The following is an 18,469-nucleotide window of genomic DNA, read 5'->3' as shown; positions in this document are numbered from 1 at the left end:
CGCCATAATTCACCACCAGATGTCAGGGTAGAGCTCATCCTGACTCTGCTTACAATTGTAACTCCTCACTTCTAAATAAATATTATTTTTGTTTTTGAAGATGTACTGCTTGCTTGTCTAGTCTTGATCGGAGAACTGTATCCGTGTCTTTTCAAGGCCAGCTTGCTTCCCTGGCAATTCCTTTAGGGGGGGCCACAACCTTGGTTACTGGGTTAGATTATTATAAAGTAGAAGGTTTTAAATTAAAGCAGTGTTCTTAGGCAACATCATTAGTATAGTATAATTGGACACCAATCTTCCAGTAACACTAGAGAGCACTGAGCCAAGTAAAGAGTTAACCTCAGCTGAAAAGGCAGATTTACAAGTGTGTTGCAGTCTCACCAGCAGGCATTTTTCAGCAAGTCAGTCTGACTCATAAGACTGTCCAGTAAGTTTGACAAAATAGGGCCCCAGCCCTCCCCTAGCAGAGCCTCTCAGACCTCTGGGGAAAATGCAGGAGCAAATTTATAAGGCAATACAAAGTATGCTGGAAATGGGGATAATTAAGGACTCAGTTCCTGGGCCTCACCAGTTGTTATGGTTCCTAAGAAGGACGGGTCTATGATGACTTGTCCACCCCAAACAAGGCCCAGGCAGTTAAATTATGCGAATTAACCTGATCAGCTGCACCTGTTCCTTTTTGAACCCTGTTATAGTCTTGGCCTTCACAGCATCTTCTGGCAAAGAGTTCCACAGGTTGACTGTGTTGTGTGAAAAAAATACTTCCTTTTGTTTGTTTTAAACCTGCTGCCTATTAATTGCATTTGGTGACATGCATCACCAAACTGATCAAACAGACCTGTTCTGAGCAAAGGAGTGTGTTTTCCTTAATTTGCATTTAAGCAGTAAACAGTCATCAAGTTGGGAAGGGGGTGGGGGTGGGGGAAGGAAGCTTGAACAGGTTAAAAAGAAACAGTTTGCCTCGGGGGAGTTCCCACAGAGTTTTTTGCCTTTCAGGCTTCTGTGAGCAGTAAATACAACATCTGAAGAGGCTCTTAGAAGTAAGACAATATTGATAGTGAGCAATCAGCTGTTGTGACCTGCACAGGATGTGCCATGTTTGTCTTTCTCCCAGAAGATAGAAGTGACTTCATCTGTACGAAGTGCAAGCTGGTCTCCATGTTGGAAGAGAAGGTTAAAGGACTAGAAACCCAAGTATCAAACCTGCTTTCAGAGAAAATTAAGACTTTCTGGATAGAATTCAGCATTTTGTACTGCAGTCACAGCATGCTGGAGGATTCTCTGCACCTTGAGGTCTTTAAACCACAATTTGAGGACTTCAATAACTCAGACATAGGTTAGGGATTTGTTACAGGAGTGGGTGGGTGAGATTCTGTGGCCTGCGTTGTGCAGGAGGTCAGACTAGATGATCATAATGGTCCCTTCTGACCTTAAAGTCTATGAGTCTATGAGTAGGGAACATCCTTCCACACAGACTTTGTCTCCTACTTCCCAGCTGGAAATCTTTTTCACAAGGGGGACTAAAACTATAAAAAGAAGGGGCAAACATCCCCAAGAGACAACCCTGCCTCTCTGTCAGGCTCTAGCATCTCACCTAAGACAAAGAAATAGCTGTTGGACTTTGGGAAGGGGGTCCTGACATTAAGAGTTTGGTCAGAAAGCCTTTGACAAGGTCCCTCCCCAAAGGCTCTTAAGCAAAGTAAGCAGTCATGGGATAAGAGGGAAGGTTCTCTCATGGATTGGTAACTAGTTAAAAGATAGGAAACAGTAGCGGGGTGGTTACCTGCTCCTGCCCAGAGGGGTTTAAAGACAGCCCTGGGAGAGGGCTGGGGCAGGGGAAAAGCTACTAGGCTCATTGGGGAAACAGCCACAGCTGGGCCACGCCCCAATCAGGCCGCAGCTGGCCTGTATAAGAAGACTGGGAGCCAGGAGCTCAGGCAGTCTCTCTCTGCATTCAAAGAGAAAAGGGCTTGGCTGCAGGGAGCTAGAGACAAGGTACCTGAGTGGAGCAGGGCTGGGGAAAGGCAGAGGAGCCGGAGAGCTCCAGCCTGGAAAGCCCTAGGCTGCGGCCTAGCATAAGGCCAACAGGTAATGGGGGATTGCAGAGGGCAGCCCAGGTGTAGGCAAAGGCAGCAGGTCCAAACCCAACCTGGCAGTGATGAGTAGGCTGATATTGCAGTTTGCCCCAGGGCATGGGGCTAGACAATCACTGGCAGTAGCCTTATACTGAGGCGAGGTGGGGACAGTGGGTGGGGATTCCCCAGGAAGGGGAGACCCTGAAAGAAAGGGGTTACTGCCAGGGGGCAGCACCCCAGCTAACAGGGCACTGGAGTCCAGGGAGGGACATGGGCCAAGCAGTAGTGGGACACCGGCCTGCAGAGGGCACTCCGGGCTGGAAATCGAGCTAATTCCCTGAGAGACCAGCAGGAGGTGCCGCAGGGGTGAGTCCGCCCTGTTACAGTAACAAAGGGTAGGAATAAATGGTCAGTTCTCAGAATGGAGAGGGATAAATAGTGGGGTCCTCCAGGGGTCTGTACTGGGCCCAGTTCTATTCAACATATTCATAAATGATCTGGAAAAAGGAGTAAAGAGTGAGGTGGCAAAATTTGCAGATGATACAAAACTACTCAAGATAGTTAAATCCCAGGCAGACTGTGAAGACCTACAAGAGGAACAGGAGTACTTGTGGCACCTTAGAGACTAACAAATTTATTAGAACATAAGCTTTCGTGGGCTACAGCCCACTTCTTCAGATGCAGAAGAATTCTGAAGAAGTGGACTGTATCCCACGAAAGCTTATGCTCTAATAAATTTGTTAGTCTCTAAGGTGCCACAAGTACTCCTGTTCTTTTTGTGGATACACACTAACACGGCTGCTACTCTGAAACCTACAAGAGGCTCTCTCAAAACTGGGTGACTGGGCAACAAAATGGCAGATGAAATTCAATGTTGATCAATGCAAAGTAATGCACATTGGAAAACATAATCCCAACTCTACATATAAAATGATGGGGTCTAAATTAGCTGTTACCACTCAAGAGAGAGATCTTGGAGTCAGTGTGGATAGTTCTCTGAAAACATTCACTCAATGTGCAGCAGCAGTCAAAAAAGCGAACAGAATGTTGGGAATCGTTAAGAAAGGGATAGATAAGACGAAAAAATATATTGCCTCTATATAAATCCATGGCATGCCCACATCTTGAATACTGCATGCAATGTGGTCACCCTATCTCAAAACGATATATTGAACTTGGGAAAGGTTCAGAGAAGGACAACAAAAATTATTAGGGGTATGGAATGACTGCCTATGAGGAGAGATTAATAAGACTGGGACTATTCAGCTTGGAAAAGAGATGACTAAGGGAGGATATGATAGAGGTGTATAAAATCATGAGTGGTATAGAGAAAGTAAATAAGGAAGTGTTTATTCCTTCTCATAACACAAGAACTAGGGGCCACCAAATGAAATAAATAGGCTTCAGGTTTAAAACAAACAAAAAAATATTTTTTCACACGACTCAGTCAACCTATGGAACTCTTTGCCAGAGGATGGTGTGAAGGCCAAGACTGTAGTAGGGTTTAAAAAAGAACTAGATAAATTCATGGAGGATAGGTCCATCAACAGCTATTAGCCAGGATGGGCAGGGATGGTGTCCCTAGCCTCTGTTTGCCAGAAGTTGGGAGTGGGTGACAGGGGATGGATCACTTGATGATTACCCGTTCTGTTCATTCCCTCTGGGGCACCTGGCATTGGCCACTGTCGGAAGACATGTTGATGGGCTAGATGGACCTTTGGTCTGACCCAGTATGGCCGTTCTTATGCGTTTTGAACATCATACAGGGAAATCTTATAACTTCACATACAATGTTGCCACACACATATTTTACCAGGACAATACTGACCAACAAATTATGTGTTTTCAAATATCTTACAAGGCATGCCTTATATAAAGATCATTACAATTATGTGTAGGGTGTGAGTACAAGGGTGTTCACAGTAGGTTTGGAGCAGGAATACTGAAGTGGAAGAAAAGAGACTTAACAAAGCGTTACGAGAGACCTCTGAGTGGGAAAATGCATGGGGTTTCAAGTCCTCCATTGCTAAAACCAAAGGATAGATCTTTACAATAAGGAAAGTTCCAAAGGAATGTAAACTGTATCTGGAAGGAGAAGAAACAGATCTAAAGTTCAAATCCTTAGAGGTAATATCTGAGACTAAACTACTTTGGAAAGATCATATATGTAACCCCTTTGGGGTTTAGAGAGAATGGCCCCTTTAAATCTTTTTCCTAGGGGGGAGGGGGAGAGTAAGAAAAAAGGAGGGAAACTCCAGGGGGTGGCACTGGAGCAGAGAGAGAGAGAGGGAGAGCAGCCTGCAGGCCCTCACAAAGGGAGCAGCAGAGAACCTGCCTGGAGCCTGGGAAGGCCAGGGTGACCGATCGGGGACAGCCCAGGACAGGAGCCAGGAGTAGCACTGTGCCAGGGAGGAATCTCCCGAGAAAGACAGGCCGGATCTGGACCCAGTATCACGGCTGCCCAGAACTGCATGGGGCTGTGAGTACTGGGGCTTGGGACTCTGCATTGGGAACGAGGAGGGAGGCTGTAGCGAGTTAAGTGGGGAGGTGGTCGCTCTGTGTGGCTTTGCAGAGAGCGGCAGAAGAGGGCACCGGAGGGGTTTGTTGGGGGAAAGTTCACTGGCGCCGAAGACGACCAGGAGCACCCAAGACTCACCACTGGACTGGAACTTTGCTCAGGACCCCTGAACTCTGTGTGCAGACACATTGCTCAGTGTCTGCCCTTCCAGACTGTGCTACCACTGGGCCTGTGGGGCCTTGGTTTGGATGCAACCCTGTTTTACCCTTGTTGTTTTTCTCCTCTCATCCCTCTGTAAATAAATATTTCCCTTTGTTATATCCATTGTACTTTTCCTGTGGGTGTGGGTGTTCACTCTGAGGGGGTTGGAACAGGTGCCCCAGGGTGGAAGGGATTTCTCCTGCTGCATTCCTGCGCATGCCATCTCTTAGCCAAAACTGCCTGCAGAGCAGACTCCATCTTGGCCACAAGGGCGCTAAAGTTACATATAAACTATATTAAAGATAAATATACAGAAAGAGTTAACCTGCTTAAAAGTCTTGAGGGGATTAATTAGGGGGCAGGTACGAAAACACTGCTGATGGTATACAGAATCCCTACTGATTTCCTGCTGGGCACTTTCCAAAGCCGATAAGAACACAACTTTAGGTGTGGAATGAAGAGCAGTTTTCCCTCTGTAAATCTCACAGCCTTATATAATAGCAGGTAAGTATCAGATCCCCATTTTACAGCTGGAGGGAGACAGGTTCATTGGTGAGAGGCTACGTTGCCCTAGACTCATGGCTGCTCCGTGCTCAGTTCCAGGATGGATGTGCTGAGAAGGTATCTCAGGAGGAAGGCTCTGCAGGTAGCCCTGGAGGCAGTTGCCGCATCCCCAGGCACAATGCGGTCCCTCTGTCCATGATCTCAGGTAGCCTAGGAGGTGGACGTGCCTGACCTTCCTCATCAGGAGGAGAGCAGCTCCCAGAGCAGTGTCAAGGGGAGAGATGATACCCAGGTCGAGATGGAGGTGGCCCAAATTCTGGCTGGGCAAGTGGAACCCAGCTTAGGGTGGGAGCTGGACAACATGTCTCTGGGGCTACTTCTGCTGGAAGGACAGCCCCCAGGAGCCAGCCCTGTGGCCTAGCAGGAGGCATCACTCTGCCCACTCCCTGGAAACCTCCCCATCTCCCCAGGGCATGAGATGGGAGATTCCTGCTCAGTCAATGTCAGAGGGGACTGTTACTACTCCTGGAGTCTTCTTAGGGCAGGAAGGCTGAGTGCTTCTTCTCTGCATGTGAGGAGACCCCCTGGGCATGCAGAGGAGTAAGGGGCCGTCAACATCAACTGCTCCCTCACTCTGTCAGTGTTACTGAGAGGATCCTAGGCAAGGGGTCTGGCCTGAACAACACAAGCCCAATGACACCAGCTGGAGTTGCACAGCCATCCCCTGCAGCAGGGTATGGGGGGAGCTCCTTGCAAATGGATAGGCACCTCCCTGGGAGGACAGGAGAGTGAAGGGCCCTCTCTGCCATGGGGACCTGGGGCTAAGGTATGTCGGTGAAGGTTAGTGTAGGGATCTCTGTTCCATGGGGCACTGAAGATGAGGGGTCTATGGAAAGGGCTAATATGGGGCTCTCTCTGCCATGGGGCCCTGAGGCTGAGTGGGTCTGTGGGAGGAGCAGTGTGGGGTGCCCTTTGCCAGGGGAGGGGGAACCATTAAATCTTCTGTTCATGCAACATCTGTCCCTCCTTTTCTCCCCCCGGCAGCAGCAGGAGTCACCCTCTATCCGTGTGTCCCTGATGCAGTGCCCCCCACTAACCAGTCGAAGGAGGACTTTGCCACAGTGGAGGAAGAGGAGGAGGAAGACCTGGCCACAGAGAACAAGGAGGAGCAGGAAGAGGAAGTCCTGGTTACAGAGAAGTAAGAGGAAGTCCTGGAAATGGAAAAGAAGGAAGACCTGGCCATGGAGGAGGACGAGGAAGACCTGGTTACAGAGAAGTAAGAGGAAGTCCTGGAAATGGAAAAGAAGGAAGACCTGGCCATGGAGGAGGACGAGGAAGATCTGGTTACAGAGAAGTAAGAGGAAGTCCTGGAAATGGAAAAGAAGGAAGACCTGGCCATGGAGGAGGAGAAGGAGGACCTGTCTGCTGAGGAGGAGGTGGACGTGTTTGTGGAAGAGGAGGGCGCCTAACCACGGTGGGGGAGGGGGCAAGGGTAAGAACATAGAGGAGGAGGAGGACCTGGCCATGGAGTAAGAGGTTGACCTTGAAATGGAGACGGGAGACCTCACCATGGAGGAGGAGGAAGACCATAAGGACTTGGCCATAAAGGAGTAGGAGGACCTGACCATGTGGGAGGAGGAGAAGGACCTGGCGAAGGAGGTAGAGGACCTGGCTGAGGAGGAGGATGTGGAGCACTTGGACAGAGAGGCTGTGGAGGACCTGGCCACAGAAGGGGTGGAGGATGAATCCCTGCCCACAGAGGAGGCAAAGGAGGACCTGACCATGGAACCAGAGGAAGATCTGACTGTGGAGGAGGAGGAGAAAGACCTGGCCAAGTAGGTAGAAGACCTGGCTGAGGAGAAGGATGTGGAGGACCTGGCCACAGAAGAGGAGGAGGATGAAGCCCTGGCCCCAGAGGAGGCCATGGAACCAGAGGAGGACCTGACAATGGAGGAAGACAAAGAGGAGTAGCAGTGGCAGCAGCAGCAGGAGGAGGAGAAGGACCTGGCCATGGAAGAAGAAGAAGAAGAGGTCATCATGGAGCATTTTCAGGGTGGAGACAAGGTACAAATATTGCCCAGAAGAGCGAGAAAAGCGTCCATCCTGCTCCTTGTCTCACCCCAGCTCCCTGTGGGGCAGCTTGTCTGGGATGATCTACAGCCCCTAATGGGGACACTTATCCTCTTGGATTTTGGACCACATAGAAAGGGGCATTTTGTCCCACTCAGACTGGGGTCCCCTCCCACCACAGGCCCTGTCCCAGCTCCTGACCCTGCCTGTGCTGGAGGAGTCTATGGTTTCAGGAAAGGGGGGAAGCTTTTCCCAGCCTTTCCCATGGTTGGCTGAGTGATAACTGAGCCTGTCCTGCCCCTTATCCTATCCCAGCTCCCTGTGGTGGAATGAAGGAAGCTTGTCTCAGATGATCAAAAGCCCCTAATGGAGATGCTTCTCCCTTAGGATGTGGGATCTCCAGAAGGGGGTGTTTATCCTACACAATCCGGGGTCTCCTCTCACCACAGGCTCTTTCCAGTTCCTGACCCTACCTGTGCTGGCGGAGGTGCTGTTTACTCTAAAGGGGGGGCATTTTCTGGTCTACCACATGGGTGTGAGCCCTGGAACTGATTTGGATGACATGGGGTATCGCTGGCTGACAGGCTCTCTCTGTGCCCCTCCCAGTTTGCTGGGTTCAAGACATGGCTGAGCAGATCCAGTTCCTCTGTGCCATCCCCACCTTTTGCTTCACCATACAGAAGAGTAGGCAGGACACCCTCTCCATAGCAGCTTTGGCAGAGAAGACCGCGGTAAGTGAGATATGGTTCTGGGCACCGGGGGGAGGGTGAGAGACCTTGGACAAGGAGCATCCTCCCCTGGGATGGGAGTTGGATTGGTGAGGCTGGAGGGGGAAGCAGAAGATAGGATTCATGAGGCTTAGGACTGAGTAGCAGAAAAAGGGAAATTCTGGGCCTAAACGATAGGGGGAAAGTAGAGGATTTGAGGCTGGGGGTACAGAGGTAGGGGGCAGCTGGGAGAGGTTGGAGGGTGGGCCAAGTTTGAGGGGAAGGATGGGGTCCAGCTGTGCTGCCTGAGGATCCTGCTGTTTGTCGGGGTGCTGGCAGCCTCTATGAGAAGTGCCCGGGGGGGACAGTGGGGCCTGAAACTCACATGCTCCTTTCCCTCCTTTAGATATCACCAGAGCTGATTGAGAAGCTGCCCCTGGTCTCTGCACACAGCTCTGTCCTCTACTGCTCTGGGCTCACAATGTGCAACCTCTGGTACCAGAGTCTCCCATCCGGCTCCTCCAGACCAGTGCTACTCAGGCCCAGAGCCGCTATCTCCTCTGTGGTCAGGTTTTCCTCCACCTCCTAAACAGCCTGCAGTGATGGGTAAGGAAACCCATGGCCACACAGAGACACCATGGGCACAGGTGGGGAGTGAATCTGGGCCTTTCACCACCAACAGCATAAGCCCTGTCAGGCTCCCATTCAGGAAGCCATGGAAGGCTCTGTCTGCAGACACCCCCTCTCCAATCCCACTGCCAGACTGTTGCCTGCAGTGACAATGAAGGAGCAGGAGAACTCCTGCAAGAGAACCCCAGGGCTGCACAGTCGGGTGTCACTGAGATGTCTCTGGGAGCCATTTACAGAGTGTTGGGTTAGAGAAGGAAAATGGCCTCAACACAGTGTTTCTCTGCTCCCAGATTCTCAGCCAGGGAGGCCACCCTGCAGAATATGGCCCAGCAGTTTGTTGATGGGATGCAGGAGTCACCGCATAGGTGTACGGCAGCTGTAGTGCCTGCATTGACCCTGGGCCAAAACCTGCAGCTCTGACAGCCCAGGATACCCCCCACTGGCGGCAATGGGAGTGTAGCCTGGGTAACTAGCTGCTGGAGCCAGGGCATATAGAGAGAGGACTCAGATGCAGCAAACCAATGGCTAGCGTAGCTCCATCCAAAGAAGTGAAGGATGTAGGAAAAGAGGAAAGCTAGGGGGAGCTGCTGCAGTCAAGGGATTCCAGACGGAAGACAGAAGATGCGAAACTCTCTCCAGTGGCTGGGAGCAGTGCTGAGAAAAAGCAGTTTGGCAGCTAGATCATTAGAAATAAATATTAAATTAATCAGGAGGCTTTCTCCGGTGTGATGATGTCTATAAAATGTCTCTTGACTGTCAAACTAAACTTGAAAATATTCTGCTCCAATTTCAGGATGGATCTAGAAACATAATCACTCAGTGTAGGAACTTAAGTCTCAGAATCGATCCTAAGCACTTGGTTCTACATTTGAAGTCAACCAAATAGTTTCCTTCTGTGGCAGCAGTAGTAGGTGTCACAGTTCAGAGCAGCTGCCCCTGGATTTCCCCTTGGAGGTCCAGCCGGGGCACCTGCTTTCAGTTTCTGGCTTCCTAGTCATTGCCTTTCTTGGGTGGAGACCCTCGTCTTTCTCCCTCCTGACTGGGGTATTGCTAGGCTAAACAGGTCCGTGCCTCACTGTGGTGTTCCCAGCCGAATCAGGCCCACTTGCTTTTTCTGCAGAGACTAGGAACAGTGTAACTGCCCACAGTTCTAAGTTACCATGCAGCTCTTTCTAAGCAAGCCTAGTTCATGCTGACCGTGAAAGCATTAGAGAGAACATATTACAAATAATAAAAGAACCTATATGTCTGGTAATAAGCTTTCCAGATATGCTTGCTGCATACCTGAGCCCTCACTCCACCCCCCATCTCTACAAGGGGTCTGGTTGGTGCAACCCTTCCCTAAGGACTGGGGCCCTGTGTGAACCTGAGGCTGTCTGCTTACTGGATCATCAGCTTAAACTCAGTCTATTGATTCCAAAGTCCTTTCTTTGTCTGTTGGTCCCTGGTGACTCCAGTTTCGGTCTTTGAACTGTCTTCTTCTAACAGGAGATCAACAGACAAAATGTTCCCCCTCAGGTCGAAGTTTGAAAGGCTTAGTCCCTGGGTGGGGGCTTAAACTGCCTGGCCAGCAGGGCGGGGTGCAGACACTGAGTAAATGACAATGTCTGTGAAAACAAGAGCAGGCCTTCCTGCCAAGGAATGGGTCAACTCAGGCCAGCAGACAAAATGTTCCCCCCTCAAGGCAAAGTTTGAAGTTTGAATCCCTATACTTCCTAGGAATTCTGTTTCACACATACTGTCCCAAAAGATCATCCTTGTCTGCCACCTTGTTCCACAGAGTCTTTTCAAGTTCACAGTGCTGCCCAGATCAGGGCCGGCTCTACCATTTTTGCTGCCCCAAGCAAAACAAAAAAAATCCGCTCGGACTGCCGCCGCCCGAACTGTCGAAGCGCAAAAAAAAAAAAGCTGCCTGGACTCTGCCGCCCCAAGAATGGACGGAATGCCGCCCCTTAGCATGTGCTGCCCCAGGCACGTGCTTGCTCTGCTGGTGCCTGGAGCCGGCCCTGGCCCAGATATTGCACTAATCCTGGCTTTCTCTTACAGACATTGGCTACAATCCCCCAATGATACTAAACATTTGCATTTTTAATACAATGGGCTCCTAAAATACTGAAATGTAATGAAATAACGTTTGTCCTCAATACTTCAGGAAATTGGCATGTGTCACAGTAGGCTCTGACCCTCTCTGTGTACTGGTTGTCAGAGTGGGATACAAGGAACCAGTCGGCTCTGACCCTCTCTGTGTACTAGTTGTCAGAGTGGGATACAAGGAACCAGTCGTATCACCTTGCAGAGTTGCCTTTTTAATGCTGTCCCCTTATGGGGAAGCACAGCAGGTTCTGTGGACGGGGCAGGACCACATACTGTAATGAGAGATTTTGCTTTGAATGTTCGGAGATACCTTGCAGCATCTTAACAGAAGCTTGCAGAAAAACCCCAGAGGGGTTTAAAAACACTGTATAATTTCACTTCTCCCAACTGATATAATTAAGGTGGTGACAGTATCAGGACACGTTGACTAGCATAAAACAGTAATTAGTTCTAAGTTTAAGGTTTTAAATAAGTAGAAATTAATGATAGTTTAACATTAGAAAATCTAACATGGCGGACCAAAATGGCTGATCATTCTGTGTAATGGGGCAAGAAGCTGCGCATCACTTGGCAGCTCTGTTTGGAGCAACATTAATTCCCATGGGGATTTCTCTCAGGAAATCCTCAGGAGCTGAGGGGAGGATTCGGTGGCCTACAGGTGTTCTCCTGCTCTGAATGGGTGAGACTCCCCTGGTGTCCCAGTGCCAGGGATGGCAGTGGAGCTTTGGGAGCAGCCTGTCCTATGAGCTCCTGCCAGTCTGTGCAGATCCCAGTCCAGGGGCCACTTGGTGGGCGTGGGGAGAAGGGAAGTTGCCCAGTTGGGGGTCAGAGAAGTTCATTGGTGAAGGGATACATTGCAACTCATGGTTCTAGGATGGACATACTAAGAAGGATTCTAAGGAGAAAGTTCCGCAGGTGGCCCTGGAGCCAGAGTGAGGCAGCTGTCAGTGGCCAGTCAGACAGTGGCCCTTAAGTCCCTGCTGGGGGGAAGCAGCTCCCAGCCAGTCCAGGAGGTGGACATTCCCGACCTTCGTCACCAGAAGGAGACCAGCTCCCAGAGCAAGTGCTGAGGTGGGAGAGGCGGCATCCAGGCTGAGATGGAGGTGGTCCAAGACAAGTTGCAGTTGGCCAAGCAGGAACCAGTGCATGATGGGAGCTGGGTAATGCATCTCTGAGGCTTCTCTTGCTGGAAGGACAGCCCCAGGAACCCCGCCCTGTGGGCCAGCATTACTCTGCCCACTACCTGGAGACCTCTCCAGGTAGGAGATGGGGAAATCCCGGCCCCAGCAGCGGCACCAGCAGCTCAGCTTGCTCCCAAGGGGATAGCAGCAGCTCCCTGGAGCTTGGAGGCTGAGTGCTCCTCTGCTGCAGGTGAGGAGATCTCTGAGCATGGGGAGGAGTAAAGGGCTGTTCACATGTGCCCCATGGCACTGTTCAAATTCCTGGGGGGATCCCAGCCCAGAGGTCTCACTGAGCCATGTGAGCCCAATGATGCCAGCAGGAATTGCACAGCTGCCCCATACAGCAGGTATGGGGGGGAGCTGCTGGGAAGTGGGTCCCTGATGCTCTGGGGGTGGGCACCTACCAGGGAGGCTGGGACAGCGCTGGGCCCTCTCTTCCATGGAAGCCTGGGGCTCTGTTGGAGGGGCACTGTGGGGCTTTTTCTGCCATGGGCCTTTATGTGGGAGGGGGGAACATTTTAACCCTTCTCTCTCTGCTGTGCCTCTGTCCTTCCCTTTTGTCCCCTAGCAGCAGCAGGCATCACCCTCTCCCCTTCTCTCTCGGATGCAGTGACCCCCAGTGACCAGTTACAGCAGGAGGAGGAGACAGATCTGACCATGGAGGAAGCTGCCTGGAAGGTTGTCATGGAGCATTTCCAGGGTGGAGGCAAGGTACAAACATTGCTCAGCTAAGTGGGAACTGAGTCCGTCCTGCTCCTCATTCCATCCTAGATCCCTGCAGGGCAGTTTGTCTGGGACGATCCATAGTCCCTAATAGGGACACTTACCAACTAGGATGTGGGATCCCCAAAAGGGGGCAGCTGGCTGACCCAATCTAGGTTCCCCTCCCTCCACAGGCCCTATCCCAGTTCTTGACCAGAGGAGGCACTAGTTACAGCAAAGGGGAGATGAGGATCTTCCCAGCCTTCTCCATGGAGGGAGTAATCCCTAGAGCCAGTTTAGATGGCATGGGGGGGAGGGGTGTCGTCTCTGGCTAACAGGCTCTCTGTCCCCCTCCCATCCAGGGCTCAGGGTGTGGCTGAGCAGATCCAGTTCCTGTGTGCCATCCCCCAACTCAATGTATTTCACTGCACAGAAGAGTGGGCAGGACTCTCTGGAGCCACCTTGCTCCAAAGCAGCCCTGGCGGAGAGGATCGCAGTGAGTGAAACATGGCTCTGAGCATGTGGAGGGAGAACAGGAGACATGGGATGAGGAGAGGGCTCCGTAGGCTGGGGGGCTGGAGGGAACAGCAGAAAGCAGGGATTCTTGGGGTTGAGGACGGGAAAGCAGAGAAGGGGAAATTCTGGTATAATCAATAGGGGGCAGGTGGGGAATAATGAGGCTGGAGGGCAGCTGAAGCTGGAGGTAGGGAGGTATGGGGTGGCTCGGAAGGATGCGTGGCAAATTTGAGAAGAAGGAAATTGGGAAGACAGGGCCCAGCAGGACTGGATCCTGTTGTCTGTGGCTGGACGCTGGGCAGCCTCCCTTCTGGGAAGTGCTCTGGGGTCAGTGGGACCTGAATCTCACATGCTGCTTTGTCTCCTTTGAGTCTCCCAGGAGCTGACTTAAAAGCTGCCCTTGGACTCTGCGCTCAGCTCCATCCTCTTCAGCTCCGTGGTCGCCGTGTGCAACCTCAGGTACCTGGGCCTCCCTCTTAGATCCCCCAGCTCTGGTGCTGCTCAGGCCCAGAGCCGGGAGTCACTGCGCACCTCCACCCCTGAGGTCACCTCCCAGCTATGGCCATTCTCTCCTTTGGCAGAGTGGGGGATGGTCCCTCTCTCCTGGCTGGGTTGGGGATTTCACTGCAGTGATGCTGTGATGGCCTTGGGGAGAGGATCACTATAGGGGTCACACAGGAGAGGTAGGAGGGCCCAGTGTGTGTGGGGGGTGTAGCAGGGTGGACACCTGCTCCGGCCTGGAAGGGCCTGAGATAGCCCAGGGAGCAGGTAGCATGAAGGCTGAGCTGATTGAGGGAAGTGGCTGCAGTTGGGGCCACGCCCCAATCAGGCTTCAGCTGGCCTATATAAGAAGCTAGGAGCCTGGAGCTTAAGAGTCTCTCTCTGCCTTGAGAGAGAGAAGGGCCTGGCTGCAGGGAGTTAGACAGGGTACTTGAGTGGAGCAGGGCTGGGGAAAGGCTGCGGAGCTCCAGCCTGGATAGCCTCAGGCTGCGGCCTGGTAATAGGCCAAGGGGTACTGGGGGTTGCAGAGGGCAGCCCAGGGCTAGGCCAAGGCAGCAGGTCCGAGCCCAACCTTGCCGATGATGAGTGGCCTATAATGCAGTCTGCCCCAGAGAGTGGTGGCTAGCTGGTGACTGGCAGTGGCCTTATCCTGAGGCGAGGAGGGGTTAGTGGGTGGGGGTTCCCCTGGGAGGGGAGACCTAGCGTGTGTGGGTACTGCCAGGGGGCAGCACCCAGAGCAAGGGGCACTGGGGTCCTGGGAGGGACATGGGAGCCTGAGGAAGAGGACAGGTGGATCACTGGCCTGCAGAGGGCGCTCCAGAGGCTGGAAAGCTAATTCCCTGGACGACCAGCAGGAGGCGCCGCAGGGGTGAGTCCGGACTCCTCTACAGGGGGACAACGGGGAACAGGTTCTAATCCAGCCCTCCCACTGGCCACCTCACTCCCCTCAGTTTCCAGTCTGGCCACTCAGTGCCTACTTCCTCACAGTTTCATGCCCCTTTTAGTGCCATTCTGAGCCCTGCACTGGAAACCCAAATACTGGCTCCTGTCTGCTGAAAGCAAAAATACATCCAAAGCTCGAATCATGCCTCCTGCAGGCCACCACACATGGCATATTCACTGTGGGCCTGGACAAGGACCCTCACATCCCGGAAGATCCTCATCCTACTCCTCCATGCCAGGAGCAGAGTGTCCTCTGGGCCCTGCTCTCTCAGCTTGCTGGAGCTGCTGAGATAAGGTTGTGGTGACAGAGATGTGAAGAGGCTGGGGGGTTAACAGAGGGGCCGGGAGGGGGCCTTCCTCCATGGGAGATCGTTACACCTCCATGGGGGAATCCCTTCCTTCCATACTCTGTGCTTTGGAGCCCGGATTCTGTCGATAAGCCCAGCTCCCATCGACAGCAGCTTGGCTCCGCCATATCCTGCTATGTGCCAGGCTTTCAGCAAAGAATCACTAGGAGCAAGGATTGAGGGGCCAGCTGTCATCCTGCCATGAACTCTTGCTAATTGCAGAGTGAGGGATCGGAATGGGACAGCCAGGCTGAGTGTGGGGTCTCACCAGGGCTCCCCATACAACCCCCCCACCCATGCTGTGACAGGTGTACCCCAGGTTCCATGACGCTGACCCACGACTCTCCCTCTCCTTTGCAGGCTCTGCACAAGACCTTGGCAGAGAACCTGGATATAATGCTGAGAAGCCTGCTGGCAGTGTCCCACAGTACTGATAAGCTCCAGCACATCTTAGAGGGGGACGGGCCTGGGCATGAAGGGAATTCTGCCTGAACCCAATGGGGGCTACAAAGGAGAGACTGGAAGTTCCACGTTTCCATGGTATCCCTTAGCTGGGACCCCACGGAGCTACCTTGGCCAGGGCAGTCAGTGACATGCAGCGTTATCCTCCTCCTGCGGGGAACGGAGAGATTAGGAGCTGGGCTGTCAAGGTTGGGTCTATGTGAAGGGGAGTGCCTCCTTTTGGCTGGATGTAGTATAGCCATTCACAGCGTATCAGACAGAGTTGGGGCATGAGAGCCTCAAATCCCTGTGAGATCCAGGGAATGGTCCTGAGAGGAGAGTCATTGGCTCCTCGCTGGGTCCTTGGGGAATCAGCCCTTCTCTCCCATGGACACTGAGACTCTGGAAGGATTGTCCACACTGTTACTACCTCCAAGCACTTCAGAGCTGGGAGGGGGCCAGGGGTCTCTCTCTTTCCTGACAAGCTGTTCTTGAGTCAGGGGACCAGAGAGAGTGGCACCAGCCCCGAGAGTGAACATTGTCCAAGTCTACAGACAATGATGAGCTGTGACCAGCAGGACACAGGCAGTGTCCTGGGTGCTGCAAACCCCTTGTAAAGCTCTAAGATCAGTGAGTCCCCCCTGAACACAGTCTCAGCCCCGTGAGGACTCATTTGTACAGAATGTGCGCCTACCCTTTGACCATGACCTGCCTCCTTCCTCCACAGCACATTGGCTTCTGGGTATGGTCCAGAGATCCCCAGGAGAGTCAGGGCCATGAGGACCAGCACCACCCTCCTGCGATACACCAACCTACTCCCAGGATTTGACATAAGTGACCTTTGACCCCCAGGCTCTTGACCCCAGGTGTAGGCAGTGTTGGCTCCAACAGGCTATGGGATCTGCAGCTGCAGGGGCTGTGGGCTGGGCCGGACCCTGTGGGGATGCAGTCAGAGCTGGGAATCAGATACACTTGAGACAAGCTCCTCTTCTTCTGGCTAAGTGGTGCCCCCTGGCTCTGTAGAGGACTGTGCTCCACCGAAGAGTACCCAGTAGTCACCTACTACAGGACAGGCCCGACAACAAAAGTAACAGAACTCCACTAGCCGTCACCTTCAGCCCCCAACTAAAACCTCTCCAGCACATCATCAACGATCTACAACCTATCCTGAAAGATGATCCCTCACTCTCACAGATCTTCGGAGACAGACCAGTCCTCGCTTACAGACAGCCCCCCAAGCTGAAGCAAATACTCACCAGCAACCATACAACAAAAACACTAACCCAGGAACCTATCCTTGCAACAAAGCCCGTTGCCAACTCTGTCCACATAGCTATTCAAGTGACACCATCATAGGATCTAATCACATCAGCCACACAATCAGGGGGTGGTTCACCTGCACATCTACCAATGTGATATATGCCATCATGTGCCAGCAATGCCCCTCTGCCATGTACATTGGCCAAACCGGACAGTCTCTACACACAAGAATAAATGGACACAAATCTGACATCAGGAATCATAACATTCAAAAACCAGTGGGAGAACACTTCAACCTCTCTAATCACTCAGTGACAGACTTGAAGGTGGCAATTTTGCAACAAAAAAGCTTCAAAAACAGACTTCAAAGAGAGACAGCTGAACTTGAATTAATATGCAAATTAGATACCATTAACTTAGGTTTGGACGGAGACTGGGAATGGTTGGGTCATTACATTAATTGAATCTATTTCCCCATGTTAAGTATCCTCACACCTTCTATGGGCCATTTTGATTATCACTTCAAAAGTTTTTTTTCTCCTGCTGATGATAGCTCATCTCAATTGATTGGTCTCTTACAGTTGGTATGGCTACTTCCACCTTTTCATGTTCTCTGTATGTATAAATATCTTTTTGCTGTATGTTCCATTCTATGCATCCGATGAAGTGGGCTATAGCCCACGAAAGCTTATGCTCAAATAAATTTGTTATTCTCTAAGGTGCCACAAGTACTCCTGTTCTTTTTGCGGATACAGACTAACACGGCTGCTACTCTGAAACTTGTCATTAACTTCTTTAGTGCCTATGTAATGCCTAAGCATTCATTTTCTACAATGGCATATGCCTCCTCTCACAGTTGAAACTTTCTGCTCAAGTAAACCACTGGTTGTTCCCTCTCCCTAGAATTTACTTGATTGAGAACTGCCCTCAACCCAAACTTAGATGCATTTAAGTGTACACAAATTGTTGACTATAGTCCAGAGTGTCTAGTGCTGGAGCATGGCAGATATTCAAAAAGATATTCAAAAGTCCTGTCACAATTCCCTGTCTGTACAACTGTATCAGGCATGCTCTTTTTAGTAAGGTCTCAGGGGTGCTGGCAGTTACCTCTGACACCAGACTGCTGTGACAAATACGAGTTCCTTGTATTGCCTTTTGGCCTAAAAATGGACCCAAGATATTTCAGAGAATGGTAAATCGAATTCTGGAAGGGACGTCGGGATTCACAGCAGCCTGTATGGATGCATTGCCATATTTAGTGATACGTAGGGTGAACACCTGAACCACATCAAACAAGTGTTACAGAGGTTAGGGGTGACAGGACTCTCAATCAAAGCAAGCAAGTGCCAACTTGGAAGGTCTGAGGTGTCTTATTTGGGACTTAGAGTGAGCAGCAGAAAGCTAAGCCTGGAACCTGCAAAGGTGCAGGTGATCCAGGAGTGAGCTGGGCCCAGAACAAAGCGGTAGGTGAGGGCATTTCTAGGGACTGCAAGATCCTGAGAGGGGTGTCCAGGGTGTTCTCATCTAGGCCTAGGAGAACTTCATCGATCCAGCATGAGATAAGAAGAGTCTCATGTGCCTAGACATCCACTGATCTTGGTCGCCTAGGAAATCTTGACTCACTCACTCCCCTGCTTTTTGAATTTTCACACATTCCAATTGTCCATATCGCTGGTCAATCAAGTAAACCGTCCTTTCAACTGTTATATTCACATTCCCAACGGTCACTGGCCAAGTCCGTTAACCAGACCTTCCAACTGTCATCTTGAAAGTCCCTGAC

At 51.5% G+C, this 18,469-nt stretch overlaps 1 long non-coding RNA gene across 1 annotated transcript; it reads left to right on the top strand.

Annotated features, from left to right (window-relative positions):
* Positions 1-14,389: 14,389 nt before the first annotated feature.
* On the top strand, positions 14,390-17,407 carry LOC128845570 (uncharacterized). Its single transcript, XR_008446677.1, has 2 exons — positions 14,390-14,567; positions 15,349-17,407. It is a non-coding gene; the product is annotated as an uncharacterized LOC128845570 (long non-coding RNA).
* The last annotated feature ends 1,062 nt before the right edge of the window (positions 17,408-18,469 follow it).

Source organism: Malaclemys terrapin, chromosome 11 (genome assembly GCF_027887155.1).
Source record: "Malaclemys terrapin pileata isolate rMalTer1 chromosome 11, rMalTer1.hap1, whole genome shotgun sequence".
NCBI lineage: Eukaryota > Metazoa > Chordata > Testudines > Emydidae > Malaclemys > Malaclemys terrapin.
The sequence above is the reverse complement of the archived record's forward strand: the minus strand, read 5'-3'. Positions and strand labels throughout refer to the sequence as shown.